A 16,524-nucleotide genomic window follows, 5' to 3' on the forward strand; every position below is an offset into this window, starting at 1 on the left:
ATGAACTGGCCCAAGATGAGACCCCCCCCAAAGGTTATGGACACCTTCATAGATCTTGTTATCTGGATAGACATATGATATATGTGAGCAATGGGATGAAAGAAGAGGGACATCACAACTGTGCCCCTGCTATTTCATTCCACTCCACCATTGAGCTGATGAAGGTTAGACCTGGCCTTCTGGCAACTCACCTCTGATGAGTCAGAGTGCCAGTGATAACTTAATCTGTGTTACTATTGTGGTGAGCTAGGCCATGTTATCTCCAGTTGCCCCAAAAGGAACCCATCCTGAAGGAACCTGGAAAACAAGCCAGACCAGCTTCATGAAGGGTGCCCTGACAGTGTTCCCCTGAAACCGAAACCGACGTCCTGACTGGAACACGTCAGTTCCTGTCAGCCAGCAACACACTCACAAGTACCAGTTGAGTTATGAATCCCAGCCATCCCCAAACACTCCCTCCATAGCAGGCCCTCATTGACTCAGGTACAGCAGACAACTTTATTGGTGCCCGGGCCCTACAGATTCTCCTGCAGCTCAAGCCCACTCCAGACCTAGTAGAGAGATGATCAAAGGGTCTCTCTTTGATGGAAACTAGTCAGTGCCATCCACTGACAACTTGCCACCCCTACACCCCGAACAGGGACTATGATTACCCAGTTGAGCTACAACCTGGGGCAAACATACTGTTCAGGCCATATCCAATCACAAACTAGCCACTCCGCACACCTACCTTCCGGAGAACTTAGCTAAGGTGTTTATTCACAAATCCACCTTGCCCACTGGGACACCAGTCCTCTTTATTAAAAAAAAAAAAAGAAAAAAGAAAAAAAAGATGGCAGCCTCCAACTATGTGTGAGCTATCAGCCGGTGAATCAGGTCACTATTAGAAATGGATACCTGCTACCACTAATCCCTGAGCTAATGTACTGCATGGCTGCTGCTCAGCTTATACATAAAACTATGGTGGAAGCATACAACCTAGTATGTGTTAGAGTTGGGGACAAATGAAAACTGCCTTTATTACAGCAACTTTGATTATCTTGTGATGCCTTTTGGTTTGAAAAACACATCCAAAACATTAATGTTTATTAATGATGTACTCTGGGACATTCTGGACCAACATGTGGTAGCTTACCTGGGTGACACTTTTTTTTGGACAATGCCAAACACGACACCATGCATGTCTGTTCCATCCTGAAGAGGCTACGCTGACATGGCCTCTATGCTAAACTAGTAAAATGCACCTTTGATTAGTTCACCATAGAATTCTTGGGGATCATCTTATCCCCTGCGGGTACTGAAATGGACCCATGCAAGGTAAAGGCAGTCCTCAAGTGGGCAATGCTACAGAACATTCCTGAGCTACATTTCCTGGAGTTGTCAAACTTCTATCAGGTATCAGAGGGGTAGCCGTGTTAGTCTGGATCTGTAAAATGGCAAAGAGTCCTGTGGCACCTTATAGACTAACAGACGGTTTGGAGCATAAGCTTTTGTGGGTGAATACGCACTTCGTTGGTTGCATCTGACGAAGTGGGTATTCACCCACGAAAGCTTATGCTCCAATACGTCTGTTAGTCTATAAGGTGCCACAAAACTTGTATCAGTGGTTCATTCTGGGGTTCTGGAAGTGGATCACCCCTCTTACTGCCCTTCTCTACAAAAACAGCAGATTCCTCTAGTCTCATGAGGCCCAGCAGGCAATCAAACAATTAAAACTCGCATTTATCACTACTCCCATTTTGGTCCACCCAGATACCATGCAAGCCTTCATCACCAAAGGGATGCCTTCCCACTTGGTGACAGGAGCAGTGCTATCCCAAAGGCACAGTCCTTCAACAGTTGTTACATCCATGCACCTTTTACTCTAGGAAACTCACACCTTACGAATTTTGGAGAAAGAACTCCTGGCAATTAAGACCACCTTCAAAGAGTGATGCTACTATCCAGAGGAGGCCTAGTGTACAATCAATCATAAGAAACTAGAATATTTGCATAAAGCCAAGGCATTCAACCACTGATAACATCAGTGGACCTTACTCTTTTTGCACTTTGATTTCGTAACCTCTTATCATCTAGGAACCAAAAATAGTAAGGTTGTTGTAGAACTACCCAAGTCCCATGGGTTTGAAACCTTTCTGACAGGTGTAGACCACTCACATTGTCTGCACTGACCCACTCTCCTGCCAGGAAACCGCCTGGCTCTGGGTGGATCCAGTCATCTGCTTCCATGGCCTCCTGGAGTGCATCACCTCCAACAGTAGTGAGCAATTTCTCTCCCACTTCTGGCAAGAAGCTCACCAGATTTTGGGCATCTGCTCCTGTCTTTCCTCTGTCTATTGCCCCCAGACAAATGGTCAAGGAGAGAGAACCAACCACATTCTGGAGCAGTGTCTTCAATGCTACATAAACTTCCACCAGAACAACTGGTCCTTGCTGCTACCTCAGACACAGTTCATGTACAATAATGCAGAACATGCCTCTATGGGGAAAAGCCCCTTTTTTACCCTTCAAAATATCAGTTCCACCCTCAGGTTTACCCAGAGCTACTTGCAACTTCCCACAATCCAGCAGCATTGAACTGGATACAACAGATACATCAAACCCAAAATGACCCAAGTATTCATCTCAAGTACCCCAAGAAGTGCTACAAACAATATGTGGACTGTTTACAACAGGAGAGGTCCACCCTTTTGGTAGGTCAGAGGTATGGCTCTCAATGAAATACCTACACATGGATAGGCCATTTCATAAATTGGACTACCAGTTTCTTGGCCCCTACTGAGTTTGCCAGCAAATTAGCCCAGTCACCTTTGAACTCAACTTACGCAGTTCTCTCCAAATATATCCTGTTTTGCATATATCATTCCTGAAGCCCCAGATTCAGGACTCATTTCCTCACCGTTCCCAATAGGGTGACCAGACATCCCGATATTATCAGGACAGTCCCAATATTTGGGGCTTTGTCTTATATAGGCACCTATAACACACACTCTCCCATCCTGATTTTTGCTCATTATTTTTTGAGGGACAAAAAATAAAGAAAAATTCCGTCATGTGTAGTTAGCCTAAAATGCTGGAATGGGATGGGGGGTTGAGCCTAACCCACTGAAGTCAATGAAAAGATTCCCATTGACATTGGTGATTTTTGGATCAGACCCCAAGAATACGTAGAGAGTTCCATACTTGTTTCTGGTGTGCCAGATCCTGCTCTTATGGAAGTTAATGGGAAAACTTTAATGGTGCAGGATCAAGTCCTTTGTCAGGAGTCATTTGTATGTTGTACAGTAGTTACTTCTGAAACACTAACATTTTTGGTTACCAAAGTTATCCAGTGATCACTTGTGTTGAATGATCTATACACCAATTCTCCAAGGGACAGGATGCAGGTAAACAGTACAGCTGGCATCCTTCTTACTCTTAGGCTTACAATGAACAATTCTCCCAGCATCTGATAGCCCTAGGTCTGGATCACATACTGTGATATGGCACTTGTCTCTCTGGGATTTGGAAGTTTAAAAAAAAAAATCACTGGATTGACTGTAAAACAGGGATTTATTTTAAATTAATTTCTGATATTTCCACTAACTGTATAAAAATGAAACTGACCTGAAAAAGTAGGTCTAACCAGTTTTGTTTTATTTATTTAAAATATGTGCAATGATACTTGCAGGAAACAAGTTACCATTGGTTAGGCTTTTAAGGTCCTGCTGGGAAGGGGGAGAGGCGGAAGAAGCCGGCCTGATAGAGAATGTTGCACAACTGGAAAAGGTGAAGTTCAGAGCAGCCGTGGGATTACAAATCCTGGAGTTGCAAAGATGAATGTATTGTAGAGGTCAGCGTCTCTAAGGGGAGGTGAAGGTGTTGACTGCTCTGTCAACAGCCTCCCTTGTCTGCTAGAGAAATATCACTTTAATTTTTTCCTCCCTTTCCATTTAAAAAAGTCTTCAAGAGCAATAATAAAAACTCTCCACAATGTTTTCTTTTTAACACATCCAAAGTATCAGAAAAAGATGTCATTTAAGACAAATTCTGCCCATCCCTATGGCAACTAATGGAAGCATTTAATACTATATATACAAAATGTAATTTGCTCCCCCGTCGTTCCTAGTTATACTTTTCTTTTTATGCTAAAATTGCTCCATGCCACCTACAATGTTTTGAAAATGCTCCTGAAATGACATACATCAGAAGTGCAGCATCACAAAGAGAGAGATCAAATGACCAATTAGAAAACGAAATATTGATCCTAAAAAAGCAATTGATGAAATTAACAAGTGCTAGAAACATATACATCTGAAGGGTCATATTTGTAATTTTAGAAGACTCCATATTAAAACCAGTGTTATTTCTGTGTGAAAAAGGTATCTAATGCTAAAGATCAAGTCAGTAAATGACAGTATTTAAAATATTCCCATGCAGAAATCAGATCAGTGTGCCCTGGCAGGTAAGGAGTAACAATCTTTAAAAGCTACTGTATAGTATAATTCTTTGGTTGCAGCCTCCTGAACCCCTTCTCTTTCAGCACAGTACAAAATAGCACTAGAATTTGACCTAATTCAGCTGAATTCATGGCTTAAATATGAAAATGGAAGTGTGAAAGTAACATGGCTGTTTCATCTCCCTTTCCAGAATGAGAGAGATCAGGAGTATTCATTATATATAGTTAAGTGTTGTGAAGCCGCTGGTGTAAAGAATATAATGAAAATTAGCGATTGACCATGCAAAATATGCGCCTTTTATCATTGCTCTCTGTACCTGCTTCTGATTCAGGCTGATGCTATTTGTCTTGCAATATACAGTATAATGTATCATTATTTAATTCAGGCTCACAATGAAATAATTCCTCCTACATCTCTCCACTTGAAATTGTGCAACATGCACAAAAAACAGGAACCCAATTTCAGTTAGGGTAGATTTTAAAAGAAGGCATGACCGTAGTCAAGGAGCTCGCATAGCATTGTTAAGAACAGGAATATTTTGCAGTCATGGCCTTTGGTACTCTGTTGCAATGATGAAAACATATATAGATATTTTTAGGAGTGGGCTCTTTGGCTGTTCGTGTGGTGTTATCTTAACTGAAGCATTCCAGGCATGAGAGGAGTTCATCCCAGTCATTCCTGAGCATCTTGTGCCACTGTTGCCTAGATTCTTAAAAGTTCTTTTTCAGAACATTGCGCTCTCTAAACAAGAGGTCTTGTGTAATCACCAGCTAGCAGCACATCCCACCATTCCACAAAGGACCACAAAGCAAGAAGCTACAAGATAGTTAGCTTAATAGCTGACAGATTAAGTAAGTCTTTTTGCCTCTTTTAATTAGGGACATCCAACACAGGCTAGTGAGAGGAAGGTATTAACAACTAATTTCATGGACGTTTTCTGCCAATATTTCTGCCAGGGTTGGCCAGGGAAGTGCAGCTTCCACAAGTGGCATACATTGATGTATGTGTGACTACACCAATTTACCCTGCTGAGGATCTGGCCCTAAATATTTAGATTTTCAAAGAAGAATCTGTTTTAAAACTTTCTTGTGTAAGTTTTCTGTCGTCCACAATCTCTTAGACCATCGTGCAAGCAGACTGAGCCACACCATGGTGTCGCTCAAAGATTCTGAGGTCCTAGTTTTAACAAAGACCCCTTCCGGCTAAGCAGCTGAATTTTCTACTGAACTTAGTGGGAAATGAGTGTGTGCTTGGTACCTTGCGGGACTCAGCCTTAAAGAAAGGACTAATTTGGAAAATATCTCTCCACAGCACAGATGGTGAACATAAAAGGTAAAGGATGGAATGGTCTAAGGCAAGAGGTGGGACTCTGTATGCGGTGGGAGTGGTGACCCTTCCTCCACTCTCCTCAGTCTGATGTGTCCATCGTCAGTATCTGCTATTTGGATTTGGGTTTTGCTTTGTATTTCAGTTCATATTGGTATCTGAATACCTTCCACATGGCCTGATTTATATACAGGGTGAAGACAAATTGAAGATACAACAAATCCCGATTTGATTGGATCCCAGATTGAAGTTGCCAGATAGGGAAAACGTCTTGATTAAAGACAGTTGAATAAAAAAAGCTTTTGCCAAATAAGTTATGAGGCAAATAGGATTCAGACAGATACACAGCTGACTGAATGCCACCAGAAAAATTGTCTAATATATTTGACAAAACCCAGCAATATTCGCCAAAGAGCATAGGGCCAGATTGTACCACTGGCTAATCACCTGCAAAGATGAGTAAACATGCAGAAGGTGTTAACCCTGTAACGTTAACTATGTTGCTGAGGTTTCAGAGTAACAGCCGTGTTAGTCTGTATTCGCAAAAAGAAAAGGAGGACTTGTGGCACCTTAGAGACTAACCAATTTATTTGAGCATGAGCTTTCGTGAGCTACAGCTGGTATAGGCCAGCTATACCTTGCAGCTAATTAGCAGGATCTTGGACCCTTATCTATCACCCTGGGATTAGAAGGGAAAGATAGTGTACCTTCCTATCCTGTGATGCAAATGGGTAAAGAAGAGAAAAGAATAAAGTAAACATATAACAGCTTTTATTTAAACAGGTCACTTAGTAAGAAACAACAGTGAGATATGGTTTGACAGTTTGGGGTTTAAAACCCAGGCCCAACCAAATAGGTGCTCTGGCAATAAACAAATAAACCTAAAACAAAAATACCCCAGATACTGCACCGTTTCTTGGTATTCATAGGCAGTAGATGGTACGACCGCGTTGTCACAGGCGAATGATGGACCCTGGGTCTCAACCGCTTCTTAAATGGAGATCAACAGGATCTGCTGATGCTAAAGAGAGGCCTGGCTCTGCGATCACCTCTCGCTGAAAATGATGTGGGATTCAGAGATTGGTAAGCACAGTCATGGTTCTTAATTCTGATACCTTCAGATGCTGATCTTCTGATCCTCACTGCCGAGCAAGTACAACGGTACCGTGATGGTCTCTAGGACGGACAGCAACTAGGCTGCGGGTGCTCAGAGTTTATATAGGCACAAGCGCGCCACGGTTCTGAGGTAAAACTGGCAGCTGTCCTGCTGGAACCTGTTTGAACCCAGTTCTGTGCTGACCGTTAACTGCTTTCCCAGCCAAAGTTCCAAAAGGGCGTGAAAACGTCAACAAGAAGTTAAACAAAGATGGAGTCGAACTGTTGTTTGGCAGGCATGCCATTTTGAATTTCAGACTCCATATCTAATACATGGTCAAATACCTTAATCAAATGTAAAGGCATAAAGAATAACTTATTTTAAAGCACAAAACAACTTATAATCGCTATTTAATATACAAAGACATGTTACAAAGGTGCCCCCTTACTCCCAAGGAGTGGGGTGGGAGTTGAGCCTGCTGTGCCTTCCCAGCTCACAGACTAGAGCAGTTGATACAGTGAAGCAGGAAAAGTAATTTGTGCCAAGCATAGAGCCAGCACAGATTGCCTCCCCCGCTCTGCAGTGCAGTCCTAGCCCAAAGGGTAACTGTGGATCAGCTTGTGACTCAGTCACAAACTGGTTCTTGGTCTGCACATGGGGCAGTGTAACTATGCCCTGCCCTTTACTAGGGGCTCATGGCAAAACCACAATGGAGCCCACCTTAAGTGAATATTATTCCACCAATAGTATAGCATAAGAGAGCATTATACTGTACCTCATTTAGCTTGAAAACAGGAAGCAGTGGGTGGCTGTACATACTAATGGCCCTTGCTAGAAAGATTCCTAGCCAGGAAGTACCCAGAATGGCTTTGGGAAAGGGCTTTATCCATGCAACAGAGTATGAGAGCCAAAATCTGGTACTATCTAAATCAGTCAGGGTTTTGCCCCTGTCTTCAGACAGACCAGGGTTTAATTCTATGAGACTATCAAGTGTACAGTAAGATATCAAAGATTAATACCAATACAAACTTGACTATAATTTTCTTTTAGATGACTGGACCAAAGAAAAAAATGCCCTTTCATGGAAACAACTGTAAAACCACAAACCTGAGGACGTGAACACACCAAAACAGAGTGTACATTTTAAGCAGAAGAGAGATGCAGAATACTTCCCAAGAAAGGGATTACTGGGGAAAAAAAATCTTTGGAGGCATAAAAGGATGAAAGGCAAGTAGCATGCTGGGATACCTCAATAAAAGGGCAGCATACCGATCAAAAGACATGATGCTACTGGACAAGGCATTTGTACATCTCAAAATAATGTATTCAGATACTTTAAAAAAAAAACCAGAAAGGCACCCACAATGATCTGAGTTTTTTTGGGAGGGAGGAAATAGAGGGAAAAGGTTGACTTAACTCTTCCTGATGAAGAAACCTTTTTGAGATGAGCAGTTACAGATGCTGAAAATGCTCATCATACACATTGGGATCCTCAGCTCGTTTAAATCCATGCAGCTCCACAGACTCTGAATTAGATGTGGCACAGAGACCACACACTGGCCACTGAGTAAAGATTGAGTAAATACTTTTCTAGACCCTTCAGATTTCTGTTCTCCCAAACTTGTCTTTCTCCCTCTACATTTTTACTTATGTCCCTCCACTTTGAAGATTAATTTTGTTAATACAGTTATTTAAATACTAAACGTATTGGGCTGCTCCTCATTAATATGGCCAACGAGCTCATTAGACCAAGATACCACTCCTACCGATTTAATTTAAAGAGCACTTCTGTTACTACAAAGTATTATTACTGTAATAATGAAAGGTGCTCTCCATCCTCACACTCAGTACTCTGCTTGTCTACTGCTCACAGGACTCCACCTCCACAGGTCCACAAGAAACACGGCCTTTTCACCTTCCAAACCCCTCATTTAACCCCAGACTTCCCAATATCTTCTCCTCTTTGCTGCTGTAGATGGCGTCTTTCCCCTCCTCTCCTCCCTGGAGTAATTTCTTTATTCAAGTATATTCCATATCTGAAGTTAGGGTAGGGTGTCACAGAATCAGAAATTAAGGCAGCCATGTTTAAGGGGTCAGATAGATCCAGAGTTCAGTGAGCTGTAGCCAGTCACAGGAAAGGATTTTTAAAATACCTGTACACTGGAGAAATAGCTATAGAATAATTGTTCAAATCCATGATCTCTGGTTGGCTAATAAACGCCCTGAGGCAGGGTAAAGGGATTTGCATATTATACTATTGTTGAGAAACGTTCTTATTGTCATTATGCAAACCACACTCCCACAGCCAGAGTGCAGGGAATTGCGTAACTAAGAAATAACTAAGTGGGTGGATTCCCTGCTCTGTGATGGGCAGAGACAAATCTATCTCAGTAGCATTCTTTTCAGTTTCTGTAGGTCTGGGTTTTTCAGAGAGATTTCACTCAGTGCTCTGCATTTCTGCCTTTAATAGTCTTTAGGAAACAAATAGAGTGGAGCTTGAATCCCCATCTTTACATGTGTGTGAAGCCACACCACTCTCCTTCTACGATGGAGACATTGCATACTAACCGTAAGGGAAACTCTAAATCAGGCGTTCTCGCCACAAAATTTTTGGTGGCCTCAGAGTGTAGCCACCAACTCTCACTGACACTTAAATACGTAATTAACTTTAGGAAAAACAATTAAATATGCACAGATTCACATCCAAATCATTGAAATGTATATTTATAGAGGTTTTTGGCAGATTCAGTAACAAAAATAATGCTGCCTCTCCCTTCAGCCCCCCCACCCGCCCATCCAGGGCTTAGTGGGTCTTGGGGTTTGCTGTGAAAAGTGATATTTGTTAATATTGCAGCACTTAGTATCTACCCCAGAGGCTATGACAAGTGATATTAACAAACATGCAAGTATCACTTTTCGCAGACAGCTAGTAAGTTTGCTGTGAAGAGAGAGACTTGCATGTTTGTTAATATCACTTTTCTCAGCAAGCCCCAGGACCCATTAAGTCCTGGGGGCGACGGGGGAGGCAGCAGGGGCTAGAGGCAATGATGGGATGGATGTGGGGCTGGGGGAGGCAGTGGGATCCAGGGGTGATGAGCCCCACTGTCACGTGGCCAGCGCCAGGGCCTGGTGTCTGCTGCCATGGGCCAGGGCTCAGTGCCCACAGCCAGAACCGGGAGCCAGAGCCAGGGATTGGAGCCAGCTGCTGCGCAGCTGGAGCTGTGGGTCAGTGCCTGAGGCCAGTGCCTGCTACCGTACAGTCAGAGTCTGGAGCTGGGTGCCTGAGCCCAGAGGAGCATGGCCAGAGCCAGTGCTCACTGCTGCGTGGCCAGAGCCAGGGGTCGGCACCCGGGGTCTGCTCCCGCCACTGCATGGCCGGCGCCTGGGAACAGAGCTGTGGGCAGTGCCTGCTGCTGTGCAGCTGGGGCAGAGGAGCAGCACCAGGGGTTGGGGTTGCGCAGCTGGAGCCCGGGGTCAGCACTCGCCACCGCATGGCTGGAACTGGGGGCCAGAGGCCAACTGAAGCTCCGTGGCCAGAGCTGGGGATCAGAACCTGCTGCCCCCACAGCCAGAGCCAGGGGTTGGTGCCCAAAGGCCCACGGTTGTAGCCTTCTGCCGTGCGGCTGGGGATTGGTGCCTGTGGCCAGTGCCTGCTACTGTGCAGCTGGAGCCTGGGACTGGAGCCGGGAACCAGCGCCTGCTGCCATGCAGCTGGAACCAGAGGCCGAAGCCCCGCAGCTGGAGGCCAGGGCCACCTGGCCAGAGCCGGGGAGGTCCGTACCCGCTGCCCCGTGGTCGGAGCTTGGGGCTGCATGGCCAGGTTCCTGAAGTCCCACCACTGGAGCCAGCCACCCAAACCCCTTCCCCCCAAGGTGAGACAAGAACATGCCTTGTTCTTGCAGCATTGTGCCCCACCTCTCTCCAGAGGCGGTGCAGGGCAGCACATCCAGGAGTAACAAAGAGGGAGATGCTTTGCCCGCCCCCTTCCCATCATTGCCCAGGAGGCTGTCATGGCCTCACGAAAAGCCCCCAGTGGTCGCAGTTGAGAAATGTTGCTCTAAATGCATCATTACTTTAGAACCATTGAGCTTTGCTTTTGCTTCTGATCTAAAACCCTTTCACATTTTTTCTTAAGGACGCAGACACTTGACTAACTACTGTTGATAAATTTGGAATGAATAATAAGTCATCCCTAATAGTTGAACACTGTCAAAAAAGTTCTCAGTCTATTCAGAGTTATAGCCACATTTTAAATGACTCATATTTTCCCTTTTGAGGGATGTATCCCATCTGCTTCTGTGTTATGCCCCAAATGAGCAGCTTGATTCTGGAAGGAGGCACATTATTCTAACTTTACAAACCATGTTTTACAATTTTTTTCCAAACCTCTTAAAAATGTTCCTCTATCTTTATCCCAGTTTTCAATAAAGCATGCCATCCAAAGAACAGATAATGCCACTTAACTCCTAGAGCACGTGCCCTAGTATTCTCTAAAGCACTGCTGGGAATATTCCAGATAGTCACCTCTCATATCTAAACAGCCCTTTGCTTTTAAGCACTGGACATGTCACTCTTCCCAGCAGTTTTAGGAAATGGGTATTTTTTACCCCTAGCTTGAAATAGCGTTTGCCTCCAAATTCTAGTATTATTTATAGTTTGTGTTCTACTATTATTACTCTTTTTAGAATTTGTATTGTTGTAGTGCTTAAAGGGAACAACCAGACATTAGGGCCCCATTGTGCTAGGCACTGTATATACACAATGTACAGATAAAAAGAAAAGGAGGACTTGTGACACCTTAGCGACGAACCAATTTATTTGAGATAGATGCTGCCCCAAAAGCGTTTACAGTCTAAGGGCTTGATCCTATGCTCACTGAAGTCAATGGCACTCATTGAGTTTAGTGATGCAGGATCAGAGCTTAAGTGCATGATGAGAAAAAACAGGTGTTCCCTTTGTTGTAACCACGAGTGAGGTGATTATGATTAGTGTAGTAAACAATCATCACAGTACACCAGTTACCTAACAATGTTCTGGCTTCTGAACATAATTTGCAAGTTCTTCCTAATTTTCAATAAATTGGAAACCTCCTGTATTTTTTCCATAAGTGTGCACGTCATTTTCTGTAATTTTTAAGAAGAGACCTTCATTGCTCCTTCTCTTTCTTCATGTAGTCTTCTGCTAATTTTTCCCCATACACTTAGAGAAAACGTACACACTTTTAAGCCCAAAGACATTTTGAATTACCAGAAACAAAAGACCAAGCAGAAGTAAAGTGGTAATGAGAGAGCACAGTGTCTCTCTCCTCTGTGACATGCCACTTTGCCCAGGGGTCACAAAATAGCAGCTGTCCCATAGGCGAGCAGACTCATTTGAAATTTAAAGGTGCAATTCCCAAAAATCAAATTCACATCTTACAGGACATCTGGGGGCATGTCAGGGAGTTGCAAAGTATTTGAGAAGGCACTGAAAAATGGGTGCAGGGAACTAAGTGGGAAGAGGTACAGGAAATAGGAGTTGGATGACATTGAGAGAAACAGATAAAGACAAAATCATCCCTGTTAATTTTTAAAAAGCTTAATTTTCTAGATTTAAAACTATTGAAATCCTTAAATGGTGGATAAAAGACTTCTTCCCCTCCATTCACCTCCACTGTACACAAACCCCATATGCTACTCAGGTATAACTCCCCTGACACACACAAACATACACACCTCTATCTCATATGAAATTGCTAAAGTTGCAAAATATGCTTCTGCTAATATAGCATAGAAAAAAGTGTCTATTTTTTCTAGCCCTTCCATGGCAAAGTGCAGTGTACCTAATTTTGTTAAATTCTAAAACACACTGAGCACCAAAGTACTCGTAGGTGTAAGTAGAATGTCAAGGATGAGTCAAAGATTAATACCTAAATTATAGGGCGTGAAATGGGAATTGTCGTCTTAAATATCTAGTTTGGAGCTAGGAAGTATTGATCTTGTCTAAAGTACTCTTTACACTTTGTTAGTCAAAGGGGATCCTGTACAATTCCGTTTGACTCCATTTAGGTCTAAGGCAGTGGGTCTCAAACTTTTTTTACTGGCTACTCCTTTCACACAGTGACCCCCGCCTAATAAATTAAACACACTTTTTTGTTTATATTTAACACCATTATAAATGCTGGAGGCAAGCAGAGTTTGGGGTGGAGGTTGACAGCTCATGACCCCCCATGTAATAACCTCACGACCCCCTGAGGGGTCCTGACCCCCAGTTTGAGGACCCCTGGTCTATAGTAGTCCCATGCTTGAACGGGAAACCATAGCATATGGGATGAAGTGATAATTTCAGATTAAGATCTAAAAGATAAAGGCCCTGATTTAGTAAAGCACTTTAAGGACTTGTTCAGTTTTAAGTACAAGCTTAATACCATCCCTGTACAGTAAAACACTTCAGTATATGCTTAAATCACATTTGTCTTCACTGCTTTGCTGAACAAAGATGGATTTAAGCATGTGCTTAGGTGCTTTCCTCAGTTGGTGCCCGGCCAATACAGGCCTTCAGGACAGATCACAGCTGTACGTCTGGCGGGTTAACAAACCAATTAAAATCTCCAATTTTTCTTTTGTATTACAGTGTCATCATGCATATCACTTGGGAGTATGTCAAGAATATTTTTTAAAAGACAACTGAAAAAGTGAAAAAAAGAATCTGATTAAATCCTCACATGCAGTAGTAATTTATTTTAGATTCTTGGATCTAAACAATGTTTGGAAACAAATTTCAGGGGTCTGCCAATGTCAAAAGAGGAGGCCCACCCACCTGCATAAAGTGACTTCTTTTAATTGAAAAATCAGTACCTGGTGATCTGGTTGCCTGATGAGGTACTTTGCTGGCAATAAGTACTTTGCATTGCACATTGGATGTTGGAAAACAGGATAAAAATCAAGCAATTTAAAATAGACTTAACTGTGATTTGATTATTCAGATTACTGGTGCCAATTTTATTTTTATAGTAGGAGGATCTGCAGTCAAGCAGTTCCAAAGACCAGAATTAGCCTTCTTACGTATTTTAGACCTCACAGAAACTGTTTTATATTTTTTTAAAAAATATTGAATATCTACATGCATTTACTTTTTGTGGAATCAGTTAAATACTACTTTAGTACATCTTTCCGTTCAGACTCACGGCACACCAAAGTACCTGCTTCATTGCTGTAATAACTCTACTAAATCTTAAAAAGACACTTGTTTTATATTTTACTGTTTAGGACTCTACTTATCAGAATTTAACTTACTTAGGTATATTTTCAGCAGGAACTGGAGGCAGGGCCAAACACTTATCTGAAGGTTGCTTATGGAAGTGTGCCCTTTAAAGAATGTTTACACTGTACAGTGTACACTAAGCATGGGCTCTGACTCGGATTTGAGCCCAAGTCCCCCTTCCATTCACACACTCACCAGTCTGACTCAGGTCACAAGCACTTAGGACCTGGGTCCTAAGACCTGCTATGGGGGTGGGTCAGAGCCCGAATCCCACTGTGACGCAGGTCCAAGCCCAGTCATTTTGCTGTGTGGACACAAGCTGCAGATCCAGGTCGGAAGGTCTATGTAGTGCAGAGACCTAAATCCATAAACCCAGGTTTACAATGCAGTGTGGATGCTCAAGTGTATGCTTGAAATCCCTGAATTAGCAAGCCCAGATCCCACAGACCCAGGGTTACAATACATATCCTTAGAGACTCTTGGGAAAGTTAGGAGAATATATGCAACTGCAGTCCCTGGGTCTTCCCTGAGAAGGGTTTTCTCTACAGAATTTCCTGTTTTTCCTCTACTGTTTCTTGTGCCCTAGATACTCATCTATTTTTCTCACTTTGTCAGAGTTAGTGTATCCCACCTGGTCTGGCTTTATAGGTAAGTCAGAGAAATAGCTCTGTACCTCCAAGAGGTTCTTCCTAAAGGCTGAAAGTCTGTCTTAAGGAGCTGGAATGTGACTAAAAGAAGTTTCGAAATGAGATGTAAATTTAAAAGAAAGACAATGAAAAGGTGTTTTAAAAGTAGTAATATATTTAGACAGCTGAGTGACTGTAAGAATGCAAGTTGCTGCATTTTAAAGAAGCTGTAAACTCGCTGTACTGCACATAGGAGTCCTTTAAAAGAAAGCATTGCAACACTCAATTTGAGGATATAAAAGCATTTATCAATAGCTCTAAATCTGGCAATGTTTCAAAAGATGATAGAAAGAGGTTTTAATAGTGGTCCTAAGATACATATCCATCATTGTGTCTGAGGATAGCAGGACAACCAATCTTTTGAAACTTTCTGGAGTCAGTAATACGTTATTGCATGGAATCATCATGGTAGTTGCTTAGAGTTGCATAGTAGTTGCTTAGAGTTGATTATTAGTGTGTGTGTTTTCTTTGAATTCAGCTTCAGAGTTGTGGGATATCCATTGCTGAGTGTCCCACAAACAGTACATTTCACAATCTCACATTCATATGGAAAGATAAAGTATTTCTGAGTATTGGCTGGATAGCTATGAAAATACAAATTATGCCTTCTTACAACTGAACCAAATGGAAGCATGTAAATAGTGTAATGGCTCTGCAGTATTTCTCTGTTGGACAGCACAAGAAACAGAATCTGAAATATCAGAGGGGTAGCCATGTTAGTCTGTATCCACAAAAACAATGAAGAGTCCGGTGGCACCTTAAAGATTAACAGATTTATTTGGGCATAAGCTTCCATGGGTAAAAAATCCCACTTCTTCAGATGCATGGAGTGAAAATTACAGAAGCAGGCATAAATATACTGGCACATGAAGAGAATCTGTTTTGATTAATATCTTGACAGTTTTTGTCCAGGAGAGGTGCAATAGACTGGACCTTGTGATGCAAAGTTTTCTCACATGCACAGAGCCAAAGTATGACAAAGGAACGGAGCATGATAAATAAAAAGTAGTTAGCAAATTCAATCCAAAAATGTCTTCCCTTTGTGTAAGACATTTTCTGTAGCTGCATTTGTAATTTAAACATTCTGATGAAACCAAACTACAGAGTGCCTTGTTTGTTTGAACTGAAAGAAAGCTTAATACCAAGAACCTGCCCAAATACAATAGAGAGATTCAGTCGCAATAGGAAATGAAAAATACATATGCAAACTAAGCACCAAATCCTGTCTTCAGTTACCCTAATTTAAACCTGGAGTAACACCATTGATTTATACTGGAATAACTGAAAGCAAAACTTGGTCAAGGGAGAGTTATACACGTGTCACTGCCTCTAGCCATGTGCTGATCTGACAACATTTTTGGCATGACATGCTTTTAATTTTTTTTATTCTAAAGGATAAAAAACAGTTTTTTCCCCAGACCTAACTTTATTTAATGAAAGCTCTTCACTAATGTTCTTCCCTCACTTCCAGTCATGGCCATTCCAGACAAACCAGAGATTATTACTACACACATTTCTAAAGAATATCTGAATGTTAGACAGTGATTTAGCCAATCAGATTTCCTCAAAATTTTTAAGAATAATTAAACAGAGCTAATAAAAGTATCACTAACAAAGGGCTGAAGACATATTAGATAATGCATGCCTTTTTCACTCTTTACTACATAATTCTTGTGCAAATGGCTTAGAGCATCATCCATCAGTGCATTGGTTGCTGATCAGGTAGTTTTAAATT

At 42.2% G+C, this 16,524-nt stretch overlaps 1 long non-coding RNA gene across 1 annotated transcript in view; it reads left to right on the forward strand.

Moving 5' to 3' along the window:
* LOC311516005 overlaps positions 1-8,154 on the forward strand; it is a 28,807-nt gene extending 20,653 nt beyond the window's left edge. Inside the window, exons 2-3 of the long non-coding RNA XR_014710288.1 lie at positions 6,695-6,848; positions 7,912-8,154. This is a non-coding gene — a long non-coding RNA (uncharacterized lncRNA). The remainder of the gene's footprint in view (positions 1-6,694; positions 6,849-7,911) is intronic.
* Positions 8,155-16,524: the final 8,370 nt, after the last annotated feature.

This window comes from Lepidochelys olivacea, assembly GCF_965140295.1.
Source record: "Lepidochelys olivacea isolate rLepOli2 genome assembly, chromosome: 2".
Taxonomy (NCBI): domain Eukaryota; kingdom Metazoa; phylum Chordata; order Testudines; family Cheloniidae; genus Lepidochelys; species Lepidochelys olivacea.